The sequence below is a fragment of the Neopelma chrysocephalum genome, unplaced genomic scaffold (genome assembly GCF_003984885.1).
Source record: "Neopelma chrysocephalum unplaced genomic scaffold, ASM398488v2 Primary Assembly neopelma1_44, whole genome shotgun sequence".
NCBI classification, from domain to species: Eukaryota; Metazoa; Chordata; class Aves; order Passeriformes; family Pipridae; genus Neopelma; species Neopelma chrysocephalum.
In genome coordinates this window covers 1,739,513-1,758,936 of record NW_020897703.1, presented here as the reverse complement: position 1 = coordinate 1,758,936, position 19,424 = coordinate 1,739,513, and positions in this window count along the sequence as shown.

Sequence of the window (19,424 nt, the reverse complement as noted above, 5' to 3'; positions counted from 1 at the left end):
AATGGTAGGTTTAGCCTTGGGCACTATCCGAGACTCATAAATAACCCATGTCAAGTGTAACACACCTACTGAACAGCCACAGAAGACAGAGGACTTGGCTGTTTATCTCCCTGCATTTTTCAGTAACGAGCCACTTGTACATTAGGAGGGGTAGATGTCCTCTAGCATTCATTAATAAAGCATCCTTAACAGCCAGGCTTCTCCTTGATCATGCAGGGCTAATGCGATAAATATCTTCTTTCCACACTCTCCTGACAACTGAAAGACAGGAATGCAGTCTAACTTACAATGTTAGTTGTGCAAGAATATTACAGGGCTTATTTCTTGTCCACATCTGTCAAGTCCAAGTACGGCACCCACTCGCTGCCAAGACGGCGAAAGCAGAGCAGGGAGACCTTCTGGAAAAGCATTCCCAGTACGGCACTGGAGTCACCCACCCCCTGTGGCACTGGGGAAACCCCATGGGAAATGGGGAAGTGTTCAGGGCCAGGTTGGACGGGGCTTTGAGCCACCTGCTCTAGTGGAAGGTGTCCTTGTCCTTGACAGGGGGTTGGAACTAGATGAGCTTTGTTCATCACTGCTTTGATACAGTGTTTTGGTTTCTTACTCCCAATGGTTCATTCCAGCAGGAAGGCCTTATGTAAATATATATTACTGATAAATCTATATCTGTAAATATATATTACTGAGATATGTAAATATACCTTACTGAGAGATATATGTGTAAATATACATATACTGATAATGTATAGATACCAACCATGCAGCCATTGGCCTGTGGCCCCAGAATGTCCAACAGCAGCCACGAGGAGGCATCAGTTTAATTTAGGCAGCACAGAACTGAACGGGAGGCTCAAGTTAGACCCTCACATCACTTGCATCACACCAGTCCTTGAAAACCCTACTTGAACGTGAGCTCTTTTTTGTTTTTTTTGCTTAACGAATGTGTTCCATCTCTTTCCCAGCACGTAGGTATCTCGCCCAAGCCCTCATGTTTTTGGAGAGGAGGGCAGGACAGACTCCCCTGCCAGGAGTGCTGTGCACAGGTATTTTTTTCTCCATCCCCCTTCCCCAGCCCCTGTGTTGTAACTCATCCTCTCCCTTCCCACCTCTGCCCCCTGCTAATGATCAAGGAAGGCCATACCATTCCTGGATGGCCTGGCAGCTCCAAGGTTGACACAGCTGGGTAGGGTCACCTCTTTCCCCTCTTTTCATTCTGCTGGTTTAACCACAAGGCAAAACAGGGCTTCCCACTCAGGAAGTTCGAGGTGTTTGGTGGGGAACAGGTCTGCAATGGGATGTGTTTACAGTTAAAACAGCAAGATTACTGGGGACTCCTGGTCTAGAGCAGCCTCAAACACTGATCCAAAGTGGGTTTGCTTTTAAGCTATTTAACCCCTTAAAAGAGAAAAAAAAAATAAAGGAGGTCAACCATGAAAGAGAAGTTAATAAATGCAGCTCATATATAAATATTTACTTTTGCTCCCAAGTGCCTGATTCCTCTAGTTTCTCTTGTTAAAAAGGAATACCCATGGGATGCTTGGTTTAAAAATATTTCTGTTTCCAAAGCCTTTTAAGGACTTTATATAGTCCATATTGCTGGGGTGGGGGACAAGGAGAGGGGCCTGAAGGGATCTGTGTGTGCAGAAGCAGCTCTTTTATGTGTCCTCTGTTCCCTGGGTAAGGGTGCAGAGGAGACAACCCTCTCTCCAAGAAGTTGTTACCCATTTCCTTCCCCTCCCTGGCCTGGAAGGAGCCAGAGCAGCAAGCCAAGGCCTGTAAGGTGCTTTTCCCCCTTCCCAAGCAGCTTGCTCCTGGCTCTGCCCTCTGCTCTGGGAGCAGCCCCATGCCATCCTCAGGGCAGCAAAATCCTCAGAAGAGCCCAGTGAAATGGCATCCTTGGAACTGTGAGTGCATTTCCAGGCAGTCCTGCCGCAGCAAGGGCAGGCTGAAGGACAGAGCTCAGGTTATGGTTTTTTCCCTGTGTATGAGCCAGGCTACAGGAGCCAAAACAGGATGGAGCAGACAGGGCTTCAGGCAGGAGGCTGCTTTAGGGGAGTGTGGATTAATCCCTCTCCTTAACCCCTTTTTCAATGATCACAGGCTGGAAGGTATTTTAAAAGAAGCTAAAAAGAAGGCACTTTGCTGCTTTATCCCCATGGCTTTCGATTTTCAAAGGAATTTGAGTATCCAGAAAGATTTTTACTCGGCACAGGCCATGCGCTCTCAGCAGTCTCCTTTTCTTATGCCATCTTTTCATCTCCCTGATTCCTTTCTCCCCATCACTGAGCCACATCTGGCTTTCCTGAAAGCAAAGCCTCAAAAAAAAAAAAAATACAGTTCAAGCATTCAACCTGTTCAAGCCTTCATCTTCCCTCACTGGGATTCGGACGTGCGAGGACAGTCCTTTGCAGCAGAAACCTTATAGTAAAAGTGTTAATTGCTGAAGGTTTGGGGTTTGGTTTTGCTCACCACAAATGCAAGTGGAAACAGCCTCATAGGATACAGTTGCACTGCAAGCTGGCAGGTGTTAAATAGCACACCCAGGGCTTCGGCATCCTCTGGCTCCGCAGCTTTGTGGTGGTTTCTGACTAATAGGCGCCAGCTTCACTTTTACCTTTGAGGAGCCTTGGCAGATACTCACTGAGCCACCCCCAGGGCTCAAGTCACGCTAAGTTAAAACCTTAGTTCAACCCTGGGAGGCACGGTCTGTCCCACAAGCTGATGTATCAAACGGGGCTGCTCCAACGTCTTAAAAGCAGCTTTCCACTCTCTTGCATGTGGGCAGAGACCCTGAATCCTAATGACATCTACGTGAAACTGCCTCTTTCATGTCGAGCAGTTTCCATCCAAGACATTGAACTGAAATTTTATTTTGAGGTATGAAGTGTACCCAGGGTTGGTTTCTCACAGGGCACGAGATGGTTGCGTGCAGCCATCAAGAAGAACCACAAGATGGTTGTTTCTCCTTTCAGAAAACAGATTTTTCTCAAAGACCATTCAAGCATCTCCCTTCTCCCCTCAACCTCCTCTTTTCACCTCCTGATCTTTTTCAGGGGTAGGAACAAAAGTCTGTTTGCTGCTTTGATGTATTTCTAGCACCAGGTGCCCCCTGGGACACCTGCACGTGTGCCGGTTGGGAGAGCCGAAGCCTGGACCTGCTCTGGTTTTACAGGATGGGGCTGTTGGCTCTAGCACACACCTGATCCTGTGTCTAAACTTTGAACATTCATGACCTGTGTGTGAAATGGTTTTTTTTTTAGTACAGGAAATTGGTTATTGGGCTTGTCAAGATCAGGAATGTTCCAAGCTTCCCTTTTAACTTCTGAAACAAAACTGGGCCAGCTGGGTAGTTCCTGATTTTCCCAAATACCAAGCATTTCTACTTATATGAAGAGGGTTTTAAAGGAGAGCTTTTTCTAGCTCTTGCTTCTAGCTGGAAGGCCAGGTGTGGAACCTGCATGTGGGCCAAGACCCCAGACTGGAAGGGTAGCAAGGACCAGGGCCACAAACTGAAGACGGATTTTCAGGTGGGTGAAGGGAGAACCAGCTCTCAGCCCTGGTGCTACAAAGCACTGCTATTCCTAATGCAATCAACCCAGCATGAAATCTGGGACAGCTCTGTTGGGCAGAGATCCCTGATCCCCCTGGGAAGCTGCAGAGTTGGCGAGGCCGAGGCTCCCACAATGCCTGCAACACAGGCCGTGGTGCCATGACTAAGGAAGTGGCTCTATGCTCCTTCTGCAAGTCTTGGGTACAAAAACAGTTCCTTCAATGCAGCCTTTCCCTTCCAGTGCCTCATCCTGCCCCGTGTCACCTCCTCACCCTTCCCCCTGCACACCTGCCCCTCTCTCTGGTGGGTTTGCTTCCTCCTTGTGCCCACAGGAAGATGCCTGCACACCGTGCTGGGGGCCAGGGGACACCCCAACCCCACGGCAGCTCCCTTTTCCTCTCTCTACCAGCTCCCACTCCCCTGGGTGCCTCTGGCACTGTTTAGGTCGTGTTTGACAGAGGGTTAACCACTGTCAGAACAAGCAGCACCCTCGGTTTTCATGGCTGGGAGCAGGTGGGGAGAGGGGAGGTGCCCAGGTGGGGGCCTGCTCTGCACCAGCACATCTGGAGCCCACAGCTGGCCAGAGCAGTTGGCTCCAGTAGAGGTAGCTCTTCCTTGCAGAGAAAACTTTTCTGGGGAGAAATGAAAGAAGCACAAGAAATATAGAGGCTCAGAGAAGGTGAAGGGGGGTTGGTGGAGCTGGGGCATCCAATACCTCCTGTTTCTGTTCAGCCCTTTGCAGTCAGGCTGTCTGTCCCTGAGCTCTGGGGTAGCTGGTGGCTCACCCAGCCCTCTGCTTTCAGAGAGCTGTTTTTCATACTGTGTCTCTTCCAGATTGATCTTGGGCAAACATTCTGCAGGACATGGCACAACAGGTTGCCCTGCAGAAACCTTCCCCAAACCCTGAGAGCTCAATTCCCTCCTCCTCCCTGCCTGCCCTCAGCTGTGCCCCTTTGATGCTGCAGCACTGAAAGTCTCCCTCAGGGGTCTTGGAGCCCAAATCCTGTATAAATTTTGGGCTGTGCATCTGGGACCCCTACCCCCATGGCCTTGCCCACCCAATGGGGATGTGCAGGACGTCTCAGGGGTAGCTTGTCTTTTGGTCCAACAGTAGGTGATTAAGCATGGCCCAGCCAAATCCATTGTCTGAACAAAATGAGACTCTTAAAATGTGGTAGGAGGGGAAGAGGAGTGTATTTTTCAGAAGCTGTTAGTACAGCATTTTTGCATCGGTGTATTTTTTTAATATATTTTATATAAAACTATAATCTGGGGACTAGGTTTTATCAAAATGTCCCTTCTTGCACACCTGGCAAGAGGGAGGAAAATAGATTTAGGTTTTTTTTTACTTGCAGAACATAAAGGAACTAAAACATCTCTGCACATCTTAAAATCCTAGTTATTCCTGCATTCCCTCAGAAGCCTGAAGACGAGCAGAGTTTAATTTTAAAGTCCTCGTTCTGTGCCTTTGAAACAAATGCTCTCTTCCTTCTGATAAATGATTAAAGTACCACCAATTTATCTTTTAAAGGAAAAGACCACAGGAATTTCTGAGCTCCACACCCCAACTCAGGTATAAATTTGTCCTTGCTGAGTTGATATTCCTGTACTTTAACCACCATACACTTCCCACCCTGGTAACACAGGGAGCAAAAAGGTGTTGCCCCAAAATAATAATTGCAGTGACAAAGAAATTGTGGCTTTAGTAAAGTTTCCCTGATATGCTTGATGTACCACTTTCCAATGGTGATGGTCCAAGACTGAATCCAGTAACAGTGAATTCGGTTTGTCAGGGGTTTTTGTGTGTGTGCACTTTGGCTCTTAAAAAAGTTATTACAACCAATGTTATGGACAAACTTGAAGGTGTAAGATTTTATTCTTCCTCTGCCACCACAGATAATGAAGTTTTATCAACTCCCTTTTATTACAGTAATCTAAAACTGTATCCTGTAATAGGGTCATAAACATTTAATGAAATCGAATGCTGTATGAATAAAAACAAGAGAGAGAAACAGGATTTAGAGTGGACAAATGGAGAACAAAGGGAGCCCAAATAGCTCAGGTGTCTCTTGTCCATAACCTCAGTGAACAATGCTTCTCCATCCTCATCTCTGGGCCAGTGTGCTGCCCAGGCACCTCTTGCTTCATTCTCATCAGTGGGATTTTCCCCTGGGTATAAACTTTACCACACCTGAAGTGAGGTGCTGAAATGCTGCCCTGATCTTTATGATTTCTTTTTTTTTCTTTTTTTTTCCCCCTTCCATTTAAACCCTTTCTGGATGTTCTGTGGCAACTTTTATTGTACTGTTTTACTGGGTACTTGAGGCGAAGGGGATGTTAATTCCTGTGACCCCATGAACAGCCCAAATTCTGCCTGACTGACACCCCCAGAGAGCAGCTGTACATGGCTGTGCCGCGGCAGTTACAGCAGCTCTGTGCAGTGGCAACGGGAAAAACTGATAATAAACATCAAACTCGTCTGCCTTTTACCACAGAGAACACAAAGTTCAAGGGTAGTGGAAAGTTCTGGGGGTTGTTTTGTAAATTACCCCTCACCTTCTGGCTCTTTAACCTTTCGCCGGGGAAAGTTTCCAGGCTGGAGAAGAGGGGCAGGCAGCCCGTGCCCTCCCACATTCTGGGTTTGAGAGAGGAGCTTGTGATCCTGCTTCTCTCTTGCGTGGGGGTTGTGAGGATGGTGAAGAGGTTGGGAAGGATGGATGCCATAGGCAGGTGGATCTGGGAGCTGAGTTCGTGGAAAGATGCAAAGCGTGTTTTGCTCTGGGAGGGTTCGAACAGGTCCCCTGCGAATGGGTGTGACTGCACAGGCAACCTCTGCAGTGCCATGGTTCATCATCTCCTCGTGCTCCTTCAAGAAAACACACCTAAAAATATCTGTCATACCCATTTACATATGTATGTAGATGGCTGTGTGTAAATGTTATACAACACTTGCTGAGAAGTAGCTGATATTAGACAAACTGTGATAACCTGGCCTGTTATCGAGACGTGATAACGTAGCCTTTGCTGGGCCAAAATTGGCTTACAGCACCCTAAAACAAATAGGCAGAGGAAGGGGTGGGTGATTTGCTTTTTCCTACTGGCAAACATGGAATTAGCCAGACATATTCCAGTTCCTTGTGTACCAGGGCTGTTTGTTGGGAACTGCTCACGCTTGGCAATGTGAACCTTAGTTTGTGCGTGTGGGGTAAAATATGCAGAGAAAAAATTATCTGGGACACCCTGGTATTTGTGACTGTGGTCTTGGTTTCATTTGTTAAAAAGGGTGGCAAGAAATCACTGAATATTGGAAACTTGTCAGAATAAGGCAAAAAATAATATTCTTTAGTTATTCTCCATGTCTTCTCATTTCACAGAGCTTTTGCTGGGGACTTCTTGTTTCTGTCCTCTCTTTAGTCTGTTGCCATGCCTGCAGGTATGGATTAATAGCAGGAATAAAGATTGACATTAACTGGAAATGTTTAATAATTTTTAAACAGAAAATATGAATATAATCCCCCCCCCAGTTAACTAATTTCCATTCACCACGCTGGGTTTGTTCATTGGGTTTTTTTCTTGAGAATACTGAAGACCCCAAATCATGAAATATATTGCCAACAGTAGCAAACTTAAGTTCAGGGTGGACATTTTTCAAGTTTGATTGGCAGAAATGAAAATGGAGGAAAAACACCCAACAGTTCAGGATTCTGATGGAAAAGGTTCCACCAAATTGCACATTTTTCTATTTGTGTAGGTATATTGTAAAGGATGTCTTCAGGTACAGTAAATTTGCATAGCTGGTTGGTCTTTTTCTGTTTCTCCTATTCTGATCTGATGATCATGACAAATTTATAGCAGTTTGTACTAAATCCTAGCTTTTCCCTATTTTTTTTATCTTAGTGGAGTAGGTTGTGATCCAAAAGGACTAACGTGATACAGAGAGTGATGTGACTGAAATTTTATTCTCCATCCACAGAGGTTTCCCTTTGGGTGTCTCAAAGGTGGGCTTTTTTTTTATCTCCTATTTTTTAGTGAAAATGGAGAACATCATTGTGAAATGGGAAGCTTTAAAAACAGCGTAGGATCTGGAAGAATGAGTGCATAAATTGTCAGAGCCAGCCTTCAAAATATGCCTGTGCAAGTGTTCCAATCAGACATGTTTCTGAAAGTAAACTGTAGTGGTTGTAAGATAAATGGCAGCCCAGAGGAAAGCAATAAATAGCCCAGCCACTCCCTTGCTGCTCCTCAGTTTTGGGCTTCCATCATTTATGAAAAGGTAGACCCCAGGCTGCAGCTCCAAGAAACCTTTTGATCTCTGTATTTATTTTTCAAATAACCTTTAAAAATAATATTAAACCACCCAAAACAGAAGAGTAATTGCAAGAGTGGAAATTGGCTATGGATTTTAAATATGCATGAAGGGCAAAAAATTGGGATGAGTGCACAGTTTCCCTTGAAACCTCTCCCTCATATCCATGATGCTGCAAGAAATTATTAGAGCACTGGAAACCAACTCTTTTCTGCACTTTACCTTGCTCTTTCTTCTCTGTCCTTGCTTCTTGTATATGTGGATTATAACAACTTTAAGCCTTTCTGTTCTGTGATGGTCATGGGAGACTTATAGAAAATATTAAGCACTGTTACTATTAATATGTGTGGGAAGGGTAATTTAAACTGGAAGAAACACTTATGGAGCTCATCTAATTCAACTTCTTGAAGAAAAAGAAAGGGCTAAATTCAGATGAAGATATTGGTTTAAGTGCTCTGTTGAATTGAGACCTAAACGTGAAAATTAAAAGGAAAAAGTCTTAAATTAAAAGGGAAAAGTATTTTACGCAGCTGAAAGGAAGCCTGAAAGAGCAGGAAAAAAACCCAACAACATCTGCAGCACTTAGTTATCAAAGTAAAAACCAAGCCGTTGTCTCAACAGAAACATAGCTGGTAAAATCATGGTAATTCTGTTTGTGAGTCTATAAGCAAGGCTGCTTTGAAAACACTGTTAAAACTGGCTCTTTGGGATTTCCTCCCTGAATTCACATCGTTTATAGAAACTACCTGGATAGCACTGGATGTCTGGATCTCTGTGTAGATTTTGAGCTATTGCAGTAAAGATAAGGGAAGTCAGCAGGGCTAACAGTCTTGACCTTTTGCAGGGCTTCAGAAGTGTCTGTAAGTTCTTCTCTTTTTATGCTCATCCAAGAGGTGAGCACATATAAATACACCAGGAACCGTGGGCTGCAGCGTTGTCTTTACCAGCAGCACCTTCCCATCCCTGTGTGATCCCAGTGAATTACGGGCACAGGGCACTTTGAATGGTCTCTCTCTGATGGGCTTCTCAGCATCCAAACCTCCAGCTGTGTCAGTGGGGGTTTGCAGAGGGCTCCCCTGTGCATTGCAGGAGTGTCCTCCAGCCATCTGTTGCTATGTGGGAAAGGCGACCGTTTCCGTTGCTGCGGATTTATCACTTGGGATTAATGTGACAGAAATACAGGGAGTAAGATATGAACCTCCCCGTTTATGGCACAGTGAAGAGGCCTCAGTGGGCTGCAGTGGAATGGATGTGATCTCTGGTTTCCAAGAGTCAAATGTTAATAAGATCAGGACTGTATGTCAACACCATATGCTTCATATGGACTTGGGAATTTGCAAAGCAGAGACACCCTGCTATGACTCACATCCAAACAGGGCTGGGCTTTCAGAAGGATGACCTGGTAGCATGAGAGAGCACAGGGACTCAGTGTGCAAACATATCCACGGATTACACGACCAAATCAGGTCCTGTGCCTCTGCAAACAAAACAGCATCTTCTTGTGTCCCCATGCTGAGAGCTGGAGCAAATTATCCCTCTTTGCGGACCTTGAATAAGCAAATACTCAGGAGGGTGATGGGGGCACTTTTTGAGAATTGCAGTGAAATCTGAAAGTTAAACAGCACGAGGTTTGTCTATATAAACAATTCACTCCCCCAGGAATCCCACTATATAGAGACAAGTCTAGTCTGAATAAGGAAAAAAATATTCAAACAGGAGTCGGCAGAGAAAGCGTATCATTTGTGTGGGCATTAGTCAGAGTGGGAACTTACATATATTCCCACAACCCCACGATTACCTAAGGCATAGCCTGAAAATCCCAAGACTCTTTATTGAAAATCTTTTTTTTCCCCTCCCTTTTTAACATACAAAGCAATTTACAGACAAATCATTCTGATATAATGGATTTTTGCATGCCTGAAATCATGGCTAAGCTTTCAGCAAGGAAAATCAATCAATGATGTGTAGCCCTCAGCCAGGTATACGGCACCTTAGTATTATTTTAATAGTGTTATTGATGCAGAGGGAAAGCGGGGCAGATGTAACTGCTGCTGCAGCTCAGTGTTGAGTGTGACCTCTCTCCAGATGGAGCTCAGGGAGCCCAGTTCCCCCCAGTGAGGCTGCAGGGTGTCCCTTCTGTCCCACCAGTGGCCACCACCTCTGGAAAATGGTGACATCTGGGGATGAATGGGCTCCTTGCTCTCCAAGTGACCACCTCATCCTCTGCCTGTAAGGATGCACGTTGTAGTTCGGGAGAAACTGTAATTCAGGCAAGACTAGAAACCAAAGTGAGATGCAATAAAGAATACTTGTACTGTGAGGGGCAGATTGGTACTTTCTGGAACAACTCTGCTGAAGCCAGTGACCCTTCCCATATGCCTGTGTTTGGATGGGACTGTCCCTCCCACTCCTTCCCCACTGCTCCCAAATGCTTGGGCAGGCAGGGCACCTCTGCATGCTCACAGATACACCATACAGGCATGGGACAAGTAGATTTGTTTTGTGTGTCCCTCAGGGACAGCCTAATGCTTCAGACCCAGGACTTGAGAAGTTGGGGGTGGGATCTTCCTCCCTTCTGATATTGATGCTGCGGCAATGAGTGTCCCTAAAATCTTTGGCCAGTGCCCCCTGATGGCATGTCGGGGGATTTGTGCTTGTGTCCCCTAAGGGTCCCCAGGCAAGAGGAATTTGTTGAGGCTGAAGTGGATATATATAGCCCTAGGGAGATACAGAGCAACACTGTGGCCTCTGTTCCTCTTAGAGAGGCTGCTGTCACATGTTGCCTTCTACTTTTTAATTAACCCACTATTAAACATCATCAAATAACCTTGTAACTTCATCAAGTTCCTTTAAAGCAATGCATGGAGGTGTTTTGCTCACGTGGAGAAGTTAAAAGCTAAAAGAAGAACTGTAAAATGAAATCAGAGTATTCACTTCTGTGAGGGATCAAAAAAAAATATTTAAAGTACTAGTGTAGCTTGAAAACCCTTGTGAGATTATCTGAATGGATCAGTGTTCAGAAAGGGAGAGCACAGTTTACCCCGATTTCCTTTTTGCCTTGAGGTTGATCCAACTCAGGCACAGGCAGGAAGAGTGTGCATGGATGAAGCTGCTCGGTGTTAAAAAACTCTTCCCTGTTTAATGATATAAGTTACTCTATGCTGCCTGGAAGCTGTGATAAGAAACAGGACAGTGCTTCAGAGATACCATGCTTTAAATTTTGAATAATGTTCTACTGGGATGCTTAAAAAAGCTAAAGTGCAAACTAAACACGCAGGCATAAATGATGTGCTGGTTACATAAAATATAATAACGTATCCTTCAGCAAAGTGACTTGTTCCATACAGGATATAATGTACTATATGAAATCAGTAACATATAAGAGAGTGGAGAAGAGTTTCAAAGCCCAGATGGGAGCAAGGCATAATATCAGAGAGCAGCACATGATGATATATGACACAAGGAGGAAATAAGAGAATTAGATTGAATCTCAGGCAAAATTGAAGTTCTCCATGAGAAGACAAATATAATCTAAAACAAAGATGTTTGATAGGAAGGAGCTCCTTGCAAGGCAATCCCACTGGAAGTGCCTAAATGGATAGCAAATCAGACATGAGTATGGAATGCAAATGAAAAATAGGTGTATAAATGCCAGCGTAATTCTGGCCTGTGCTGTGACAGGGAGGTGGGATGGGACACGTCTCCACACAACACACAGGTGACAGCACTTGGTAGGAAAGATTATCTTTGGGAGGCTTGATAATAACACTCCAGTGACTGGAGGTGACAGTGTGAAGAGGAGAGAGGATATCCCAGAGAAATTTGGGATGCAGAAGAGACAGACCTCTGCTGGAGCAGAATTGAGCCAGTCTGGCCGAGTGGCCACCAGCACACAGATGGCCACTGGCAAATAGCTGATGGACGGACACGGGGTGGACTGTGGGCACAGCGAGTCTGAGACTGTTCAAATGCAATGGCTTCTGGAATTTCAGGGGGAAAATGGTCAGTAAAGCTGGTCCATCTTCATACAGAAAGAGATTGGAGTCCTGACATTTGTCACGTAAAAGGAGTTTATGCGACAGATTCCCTAAGGAGCGAAAGGGAGTCCGAGTGTTACGTCACATGTCAGTGGTGGTTTAGGGCTACCACTGACAAAGCTGTAAGGCAGAAGAGCTGAGATGAGCTGGAAGGTTGCTCCACCTCTCCTTTGTCCTGCCCTGCCCCGAAGCCAGGACTGCTTGCAGCTCAAAATGTTTCAAGTACTAGGGGTGGCCAGTGGGTGTCAGTTTTGCTCTATGAAGCAGCTGATGGAGCTTCCCTTATCTAAAGTAAGAAACCACCTCTTAAAGGAGGCAGTGGACAAAAACGTTCCCATGGAGAAGTACAAGCCCCACCACTTGGCATGCTGGTTTTTTCATAGCTCTGAGTACTTGAAGAGCAGTCACGGACAGTAATTCTTAGAGAAGTTGTTGTCTTAGTTTTTCATCTTTCATTGTTTCTGATTTTAGGGCAATGACAACTAAATGAAGGTTTTCAACAGAAATCTTTTGTCTTATGAAAGGGCAAGCCAGACAAATGCTTTATTTCAAAGGGTCATCTGTGAATGTGCAAAAGTCTTGCATCAGCCACCTAGGACAACCTCACTGGAAGGTTGTGATTTTGTTATCAGCCAATTAAATCAGCTCAGTATAGTGCAGAAATCACTTAAAGATCAAGGACCTGTAGCTACTTTGGATACAACTTCCATGGAAAACATCTTTTGATTTTAAGGATTGTTTTTAACAGATATTTTTAACCGAACTTCAGAGCTGAGTGTAAAATTTTACACTTGTTGAATTAAAACTCAGCCCAACAAAGCCAAACATGAAGCAAGACACTAGAAATAGCATTTGCCTTTCTAATGCAAGGAGTAAGCTGAGACCTGGGGCATCCATAGGGCTTCATAATCAGCTCTGGGAGGGTTTGGCATGAGGAAGTTTTGTTCTGAGGAGAACAATAAACCAGTAAAAGCAATGAGGAGAATTATTTTTAAGACAGAGATGATGACAATATCTGAAAAAGTTTTTCTATTTGTGTCCTCATTCATAATGCTGTAAATTTTGAATCTTTTATTTTTTACTTTCAGAGATTCTAGATGGGGTCTTTTCAGCTGAGTTCAGTAGGGGAGACCTATTGATGTTAGTGGCATAAGCTCAGGCCTGTGCAGTGAAGAAAAGATACGTGATAAAATGACATCTTCTTTAGCCATCATTCTACCACCCAAAATCTTATTTAGAAGAATCTCTTATGTTGCTAATAAACAGAAAGTAACATTTCTTCTTCCAGATCTCAGAAGAAAATGACCGTGTATGTAGCCAGAAGCAAAAGATTATCTCTTTAATATAGAGACCAAATGATGTCTTCATTGATTTAAACCCCCAAAGGAGAACTAAAAAGTAGAAATGCCTCCCTCTTAAAAACAAACAAATAAACAGGAAAAAGGAGGCATTTTCAAACCACAAGAATGAAGTTATGTTTTCTTTGCTTGCAAAGTTATGTCTGGGTAATGTCTGGATGTAGAGAAATGTTATTCCTTTTCTGCAGTAAAATAAGAATAATAAATAAAACTTTGGAAAATGAAGAGATCTTCTACCACTAAAGGAATCACTCTCCTAAAAAATATGCTGTGGAGCACTCGACCAGCTCTGCTGCTGGAGCGAGACACAGCAATGCTTTACAATAAAAATTAACATGTAGCTTTAAAAGGCTGTGGTCAAACGTTGTTTCGTGCAACACTAAGGGGAGCATAAAAAGATGCTAATGATTTATTTTTATGATCTAAATTGTTATTTGCGGTTAATCAAAGTTAACCTGGCTCTGCTTTAAAACTGATTATGTGGCCAGTTAATTTGAGGAGTCTTTTCACAATGAAGCCCCAGGATACTTCCATGATGACACTTTGCTTAAAGGCACAAAGGAGGCATTTAAACCCCTTTTTTTAAATGTCTCTCTCGCCCACTTGCACGGCTTCCATCACAGGTCCCTGCCCCTCTCCCTGAGGTGTTGCTGATCCTCAACACAGTTGACAGAGGAGAAGAAATATGATCAGCTTTATTTTCTAGGTGGAGAACGGAAGTATGAACAGGGATATTCACACACTGCAAGGAGCTGATGTAGCCAGCTGGTATCTCCAGCCTCCCTCTGTAGTCACCGGAGAAAGAAATGCTCCTCTGGAGAGTGACTACAAGCAGAAATCTAATTTTGGTGCTTGCAGTTGCAATCTGGACACTTTAGCCTTTTCCATGGACTCCAGATGCAGACAAGGAATAGAAGGCTAAGCAAGGTGCCTATAGCAGGATACTCCTTGTAAATGGAGGGGGAAATGAATATCCTCCTCCAAAGCAAGGCATTGAAAGCCAGTCACCCACAGTCCAGACTTGGGCTTAGACCCCAGGCTGTCCTTCCCCTCTGAGATGACATTGTCAGCCTTTGGCTGAGCGGGGCCGCTTCTGGCTGTGGAGGGCTGGGCGTTTTTGTTTTCTCAGACTGTTTTATGTTCTGACTTCATTACCCATGAGACCGATGACATACCTTTTCTGCAAGGGTCAAAAGCCTGGTTTGGATGAGTTTTTAACCCCCAGCACTCACTGCAGATGTGATACTTCGCACTGAACTGTTCCCTCTGAGTCCTTGCATTTGAGCTGAACAGCACGGACGGGACTGACTAATTCCTGGCCTGGGACTGCCGTGCCTATCCCCTCTGGATCGAGTGATGTTGCAGAGCCACACACCTGCAGGAGCTGCTGTCAGCCTGAAAGGTGCTTTACCTGTTTACTCCCTGACATCCACAGCAACCAATTTTCAACCCACCCACTTCCTGGCTCCCTACAAGCACCGGCTTAATGCTGCAAAAGCAGGAAAGGAAGAGGGACAAGGACTAAGGAGGGTAAAGTACATTCCAGTAGATCCATGCTGCTTTTTCTGTAGCTATGCACACTGAACAGGGGTGGTGTTGTTTTTGGAAATGTGGTGAGTGAGGAGTGAAATGAATAAACAGGACATCCTTCAGGTGTTTTGAAGAAAGGCCCTGCAACCACCCAAGTAGATTCAGGGAAAACAACCTGTTTAATTTGCAGGGAGATCTGCAAGCTCCTGCAAGGTAAGGTGAGACGGGAGCTTAAAACATGCCAGTTACTCCCCTCATGCACAGCACTGCTCTTCAGCACAGGAGAAGGGGAATGCCTGACTACTGTAGATGTGGCACTTGGGGACGTGGGTTAGTGGTGGGTTTGGCAGTGCTGGGTTAATGGTTAGACTCGATGATCTTAGAGGTCTCTTCCAACCTAAATGATTCTGTGATTTTGTGACAGCTTCTGCAGAGCAAGAATGTGCACAGTCAGTGAGACTATCTACCTTTATGGTAAGGTCAGCTTTCCTTGTTGTTCCATAGGTGTTCAGAGTTGAAGCTGGGTTGGACCTGTGAGGACACTGAAGGCACTAAAGACCTTAATGACTCAGCTGGGGCCTCCCCCCATGACCCTGCCATGGGCCAGGAGCCCATTTAAGCTCAGCCCCCGCTTTGGGCTTTGTTTGGGGAGTGCTGGTCTCCTGCCAGCTTGTGCCCCTGCCTAGCCATGAACCTTGCTGATCCTGACCTGCAGACTGACTTCTTGGCTTCACCTCTGACCTGCCTCATCACCTGCAGATCAGGGTTCTTGGTTGGACCTGGCAGTCATCTCTGGCCTGGCAGCTGTGGGATAGACCCTGGCTGCTGAGGCTCCTGCCAGGCTGGCTGGGGAATCCCTGTGGCTCCTGGGCCCCAGGAAGCCTGTGGCTCATGCTGTGTGCTTGCAGGTAGGCTGGATTCAGTGAGGAAATGTCCTCATTTCTTTGCCAAGCTTTAAAGATCTGTAGTGGAAAGCTTTCAGGTTCAGAAATGTATGCCCAGGGTGGCCATATCTAGTCTGTATCTCACCCAGTGTGAGGGCTGTGAATGCAGCCGTAGCACAGCAGGTAGAACCCAGCAGGTCAAGAAGCCTTACAAGACCTGCTCCCGTGATGTTTGCAGCCTATTTTGTTTTCTGTGTTGTAGAGGCCCCTTCAAACCCAAACTGCAATTTTTGGCGTTTTGAGATTCTATCTTCATGTTAGCCCTGTCATAGAGAAATGGAAGAACTCCATTCCCACCAAAGTTTCAGCTGCTGCAAAGCTGTGAGCCTGGTCGTTTGTCACTGAATGCTTCCTGGGACTCTGCAATACTCAACATAATTGACACCTGTAATTTTGCCAAATTTCAGCTCAAGTTAACAACTGTCCATCTGCCTAAATGCCTCGAGCAGCTCCAGTAATTTAAACAGGTCCAGCACATTTCTGTATTGGCTGCTTCATGAGCTTCATAATTCTGTGTTATTCTCTGTGCTGTATGGGATGTATGAAATTCTGTTGGTACTGTGGTTTTCAGACACAAGCAAAGCAAGAGTTAATTCTTATTTTTGTTGAAGTACTAAGTGGGAAGCTAGGTCATGCATAAATCCTCATTGTGCTAGGTGCTGTACAAGCAAAGAATAAAAATGATCCCAGGCTCAAGGCTGCTCTGTTAGTAGCTTGTGTCATAATTAAATTTTGTTAGGACACTTTAGAATTTCCCTTCCTCGTAAATGAAATATCCATATACATTTATATCTCCATAATAAAAGAGAAAACCTGTACACTTTTATTGTGAATGATAAAAAAGAAAATATATTACTACTTTCCAAGTAACTTGAATGTAGCAATTGGAATATGTGGGGGTGACGGAAAGGATCTTTGTTTCTTGTATACTTCTAGGTTATATAGACCTAAAGTTGTCCACTTTATAGAAAAAGGAAGAAGTACTTGTTGTGAAAATAGTCTTATATGGGGCATACTGAATTCAGGTGGAGAGCGCAGAGCAGGAGCTGGTGCCCTTTAAAAATCAAATATTGTGTCTTCATGAATAAAGCTCTGACGATAAAGATAAGAGAAGAAAATACAGCAACCATGTGATACATTAGCAGAATGTTTTACAAAGTCCCCCCACAAAGCACCCGCTGGTCTTGAAAAGCCTAACCAGCCCAAGTGAGAAACTATTCACAAATTTAGTATTCAGATTACATACTCTGCCTTTTCAACTGCTCTCTGTACAATGAATGCCTGTACAACTACAGTAACAGACACAGATCTACAGTTTCTGTGGCCTTTGAGCTATTATGAGTATTATGCCTCTCCATAAATTACATCTGCATGTCCTGAAAATACCAACTGTTTTAATAGGAATTAATCTATAGGCTTTTATTTTGGTGAGATACACGGGGTACAGTATGTTGTGTCCCTTTTAAAATTAATAGAGTACGCTCTGAAGGTATTCAAGGATGTTCATTATTTTCTTTATAGGTCTCTTTATTGATGCATATAAGCATAAAACAGTGCTTCACTGTAGTAGAGAGGAGGAGATGGAATAACGGATAGATTAGTGCTTATATGGTTTTTAGGTTGCCCAACGCACAGTTAAGTAAAGAAAGGTCTGTGTTTGTCCTCTTCAAAGTATATTGGGACTGGATCCAGTTTGTCTTCAAAGTGCCCCTTCTGTGGCTAGAGAAGAGAGGGTTCAGTCTAACAGCCAGAAAGCGATGCAGGGGTCTGCTGCTCTGCTGTGTTCGCTGCTGGCCGAGGCAACAGTGTGTCAGATGCATCTTTTTTAATTTGCTAAGTATAAATAAGTCTGCAGCTTATGCTGTGGTGAGATACTATTTATGTGAGCACCTAATAGGAGCTTTTGAGCATGAACTCACAGAACACCTTGACCTTATACAGGCATATAAAAAGAGGAGAAATAGAAAATTTAAACCAGAATTTACATAAAAAGTGCGGTGGTTCTTTTGAATAGTAATTCTCACACACATGCATGTGCACGCACATGCGCATATAGGGGTGAAGTGTTTAAATATTTGGCTGAGAACAGGCTGAGCTCATCAAACCTACCAAAGCACTTTGCTGTCAAATGATGAGGAATTAAACTCTCCAGCACACAGGAGGGGAATTGAGGCCCATGGAGACTGAGCAGATGCCTGAGAGGACATTATGGGTCTCCAGTAGGTGGCTGTTGGCACAGCCTGTGATCCCTGGGACAGCTGGCCCAAGGCAGGCAGAGCTCACAGGAGCTCCAGAAATGGCTCTTTCAGAGGTGTGCCAGAGTGACCTCTGTAATATGACAGAACTCCCTGACAAAGCTGAGAATCACTCCTGGGACACTGCTTGACAGAAAAAACAACCTCTCATTGCAATAATTTCTCCATTTTAGAAAAGGAGGACTGAAACAGGAAATAATGACTTGGCTGAAATTACGCAGAAGACCTCTGGCTGTGTTTGGATTTGAGTCCTGGTCTCTTGATCCCCAAGCCATCACTTGATCCTCAAGATCATTGCAGCTGCTCTGCGGAGTATGTTGATGTAAATCACTATGGAGCTCTTGCTGCATCCACCAAGCCTTCTACACTGAAACCAGTGATTCACCCCGTGCTGCTGTAGCCAGGACGCGCTCATCTCTGCAGCCCTTGGAGTTAACAAGCTGGTTCTCGAAGGCAAGCCCTGTCACCTTATTCCCTGCCCCTTACTTTTCCTTAGGTCACTCCTTCTTGTTTTCACAGCTTTGTTTGGTTTCAAAAGCTGATGGAGCAGCAGGATTAAAAAAATCAGAAATATTTACTGTAGAGGATGGGTCTGGCTTTTCCCATCAGCTTCCATGGCTCAAGCAGGTTCTAACAGCTTTGGGAGAAAAGCTGTTAGCTATTAAATTATTACCTGTAAGGAGAGCCAGCTGGAAGCTTTCAGTTTTCAACATTTTGATGAAAAGCACCATAAAAATCTTGACAACAAGACTTGTAGCATTTCAATGACATGTTTTGCATTTGTCCCTGCTTTTTAATGGCCTGTAAAAGTGATCAAAGGCTTCAAAATGCTGCCGAGACCCACATCTCAGGAATTTTGACCCCCCAAAATGAAGGGGGGGGAAGGCAAAACTCAAAGTGTCTGCTGTTGAGGGAATTCATTTGGACAGCTTTTGAGAAGTCACTTCCCATCTGGAGGAGAGTGTCCACAGGGAGAGTTATTCGGCATAAACTGTTATGGTATAATTACCCAGCTCCAGCTATGCCAGTCTATTTGCTGGTGTAGGCAAGCCAAGTCTAGTTGTTGAAACGTAGGCGTGGGAAACAAGAAGTGTGCTTTCTAGGCTCAGCTCTTTGGCCTTGGGCCGGTCCCCTAACCTTTCTGCCTCCTTCCTATGGAAAATGAGAAGAGTTAAATTAACCCACTTCACAGGTGTGGTGTAATGACTAATTGGCTAAAATTTGTAGCGCTGGGGAGAGAGCGAGCTGTTGATTAACTTTCGTGTCTTGGGCTGAGTGAATAATTTAGTGTCTTCCTCCAAAGTGGAGTTTGTCTCACTCTCAGGATTGGGTGGCTCATTTGATGTGAAGCGACAGTGCTAAGAAAACCTGGGGTTTGCCTTGTTGTCTCTAAAAACAGTATTGCACTTGTGTGTAGTTAGACCAAGAGTTAAGGCTTTTG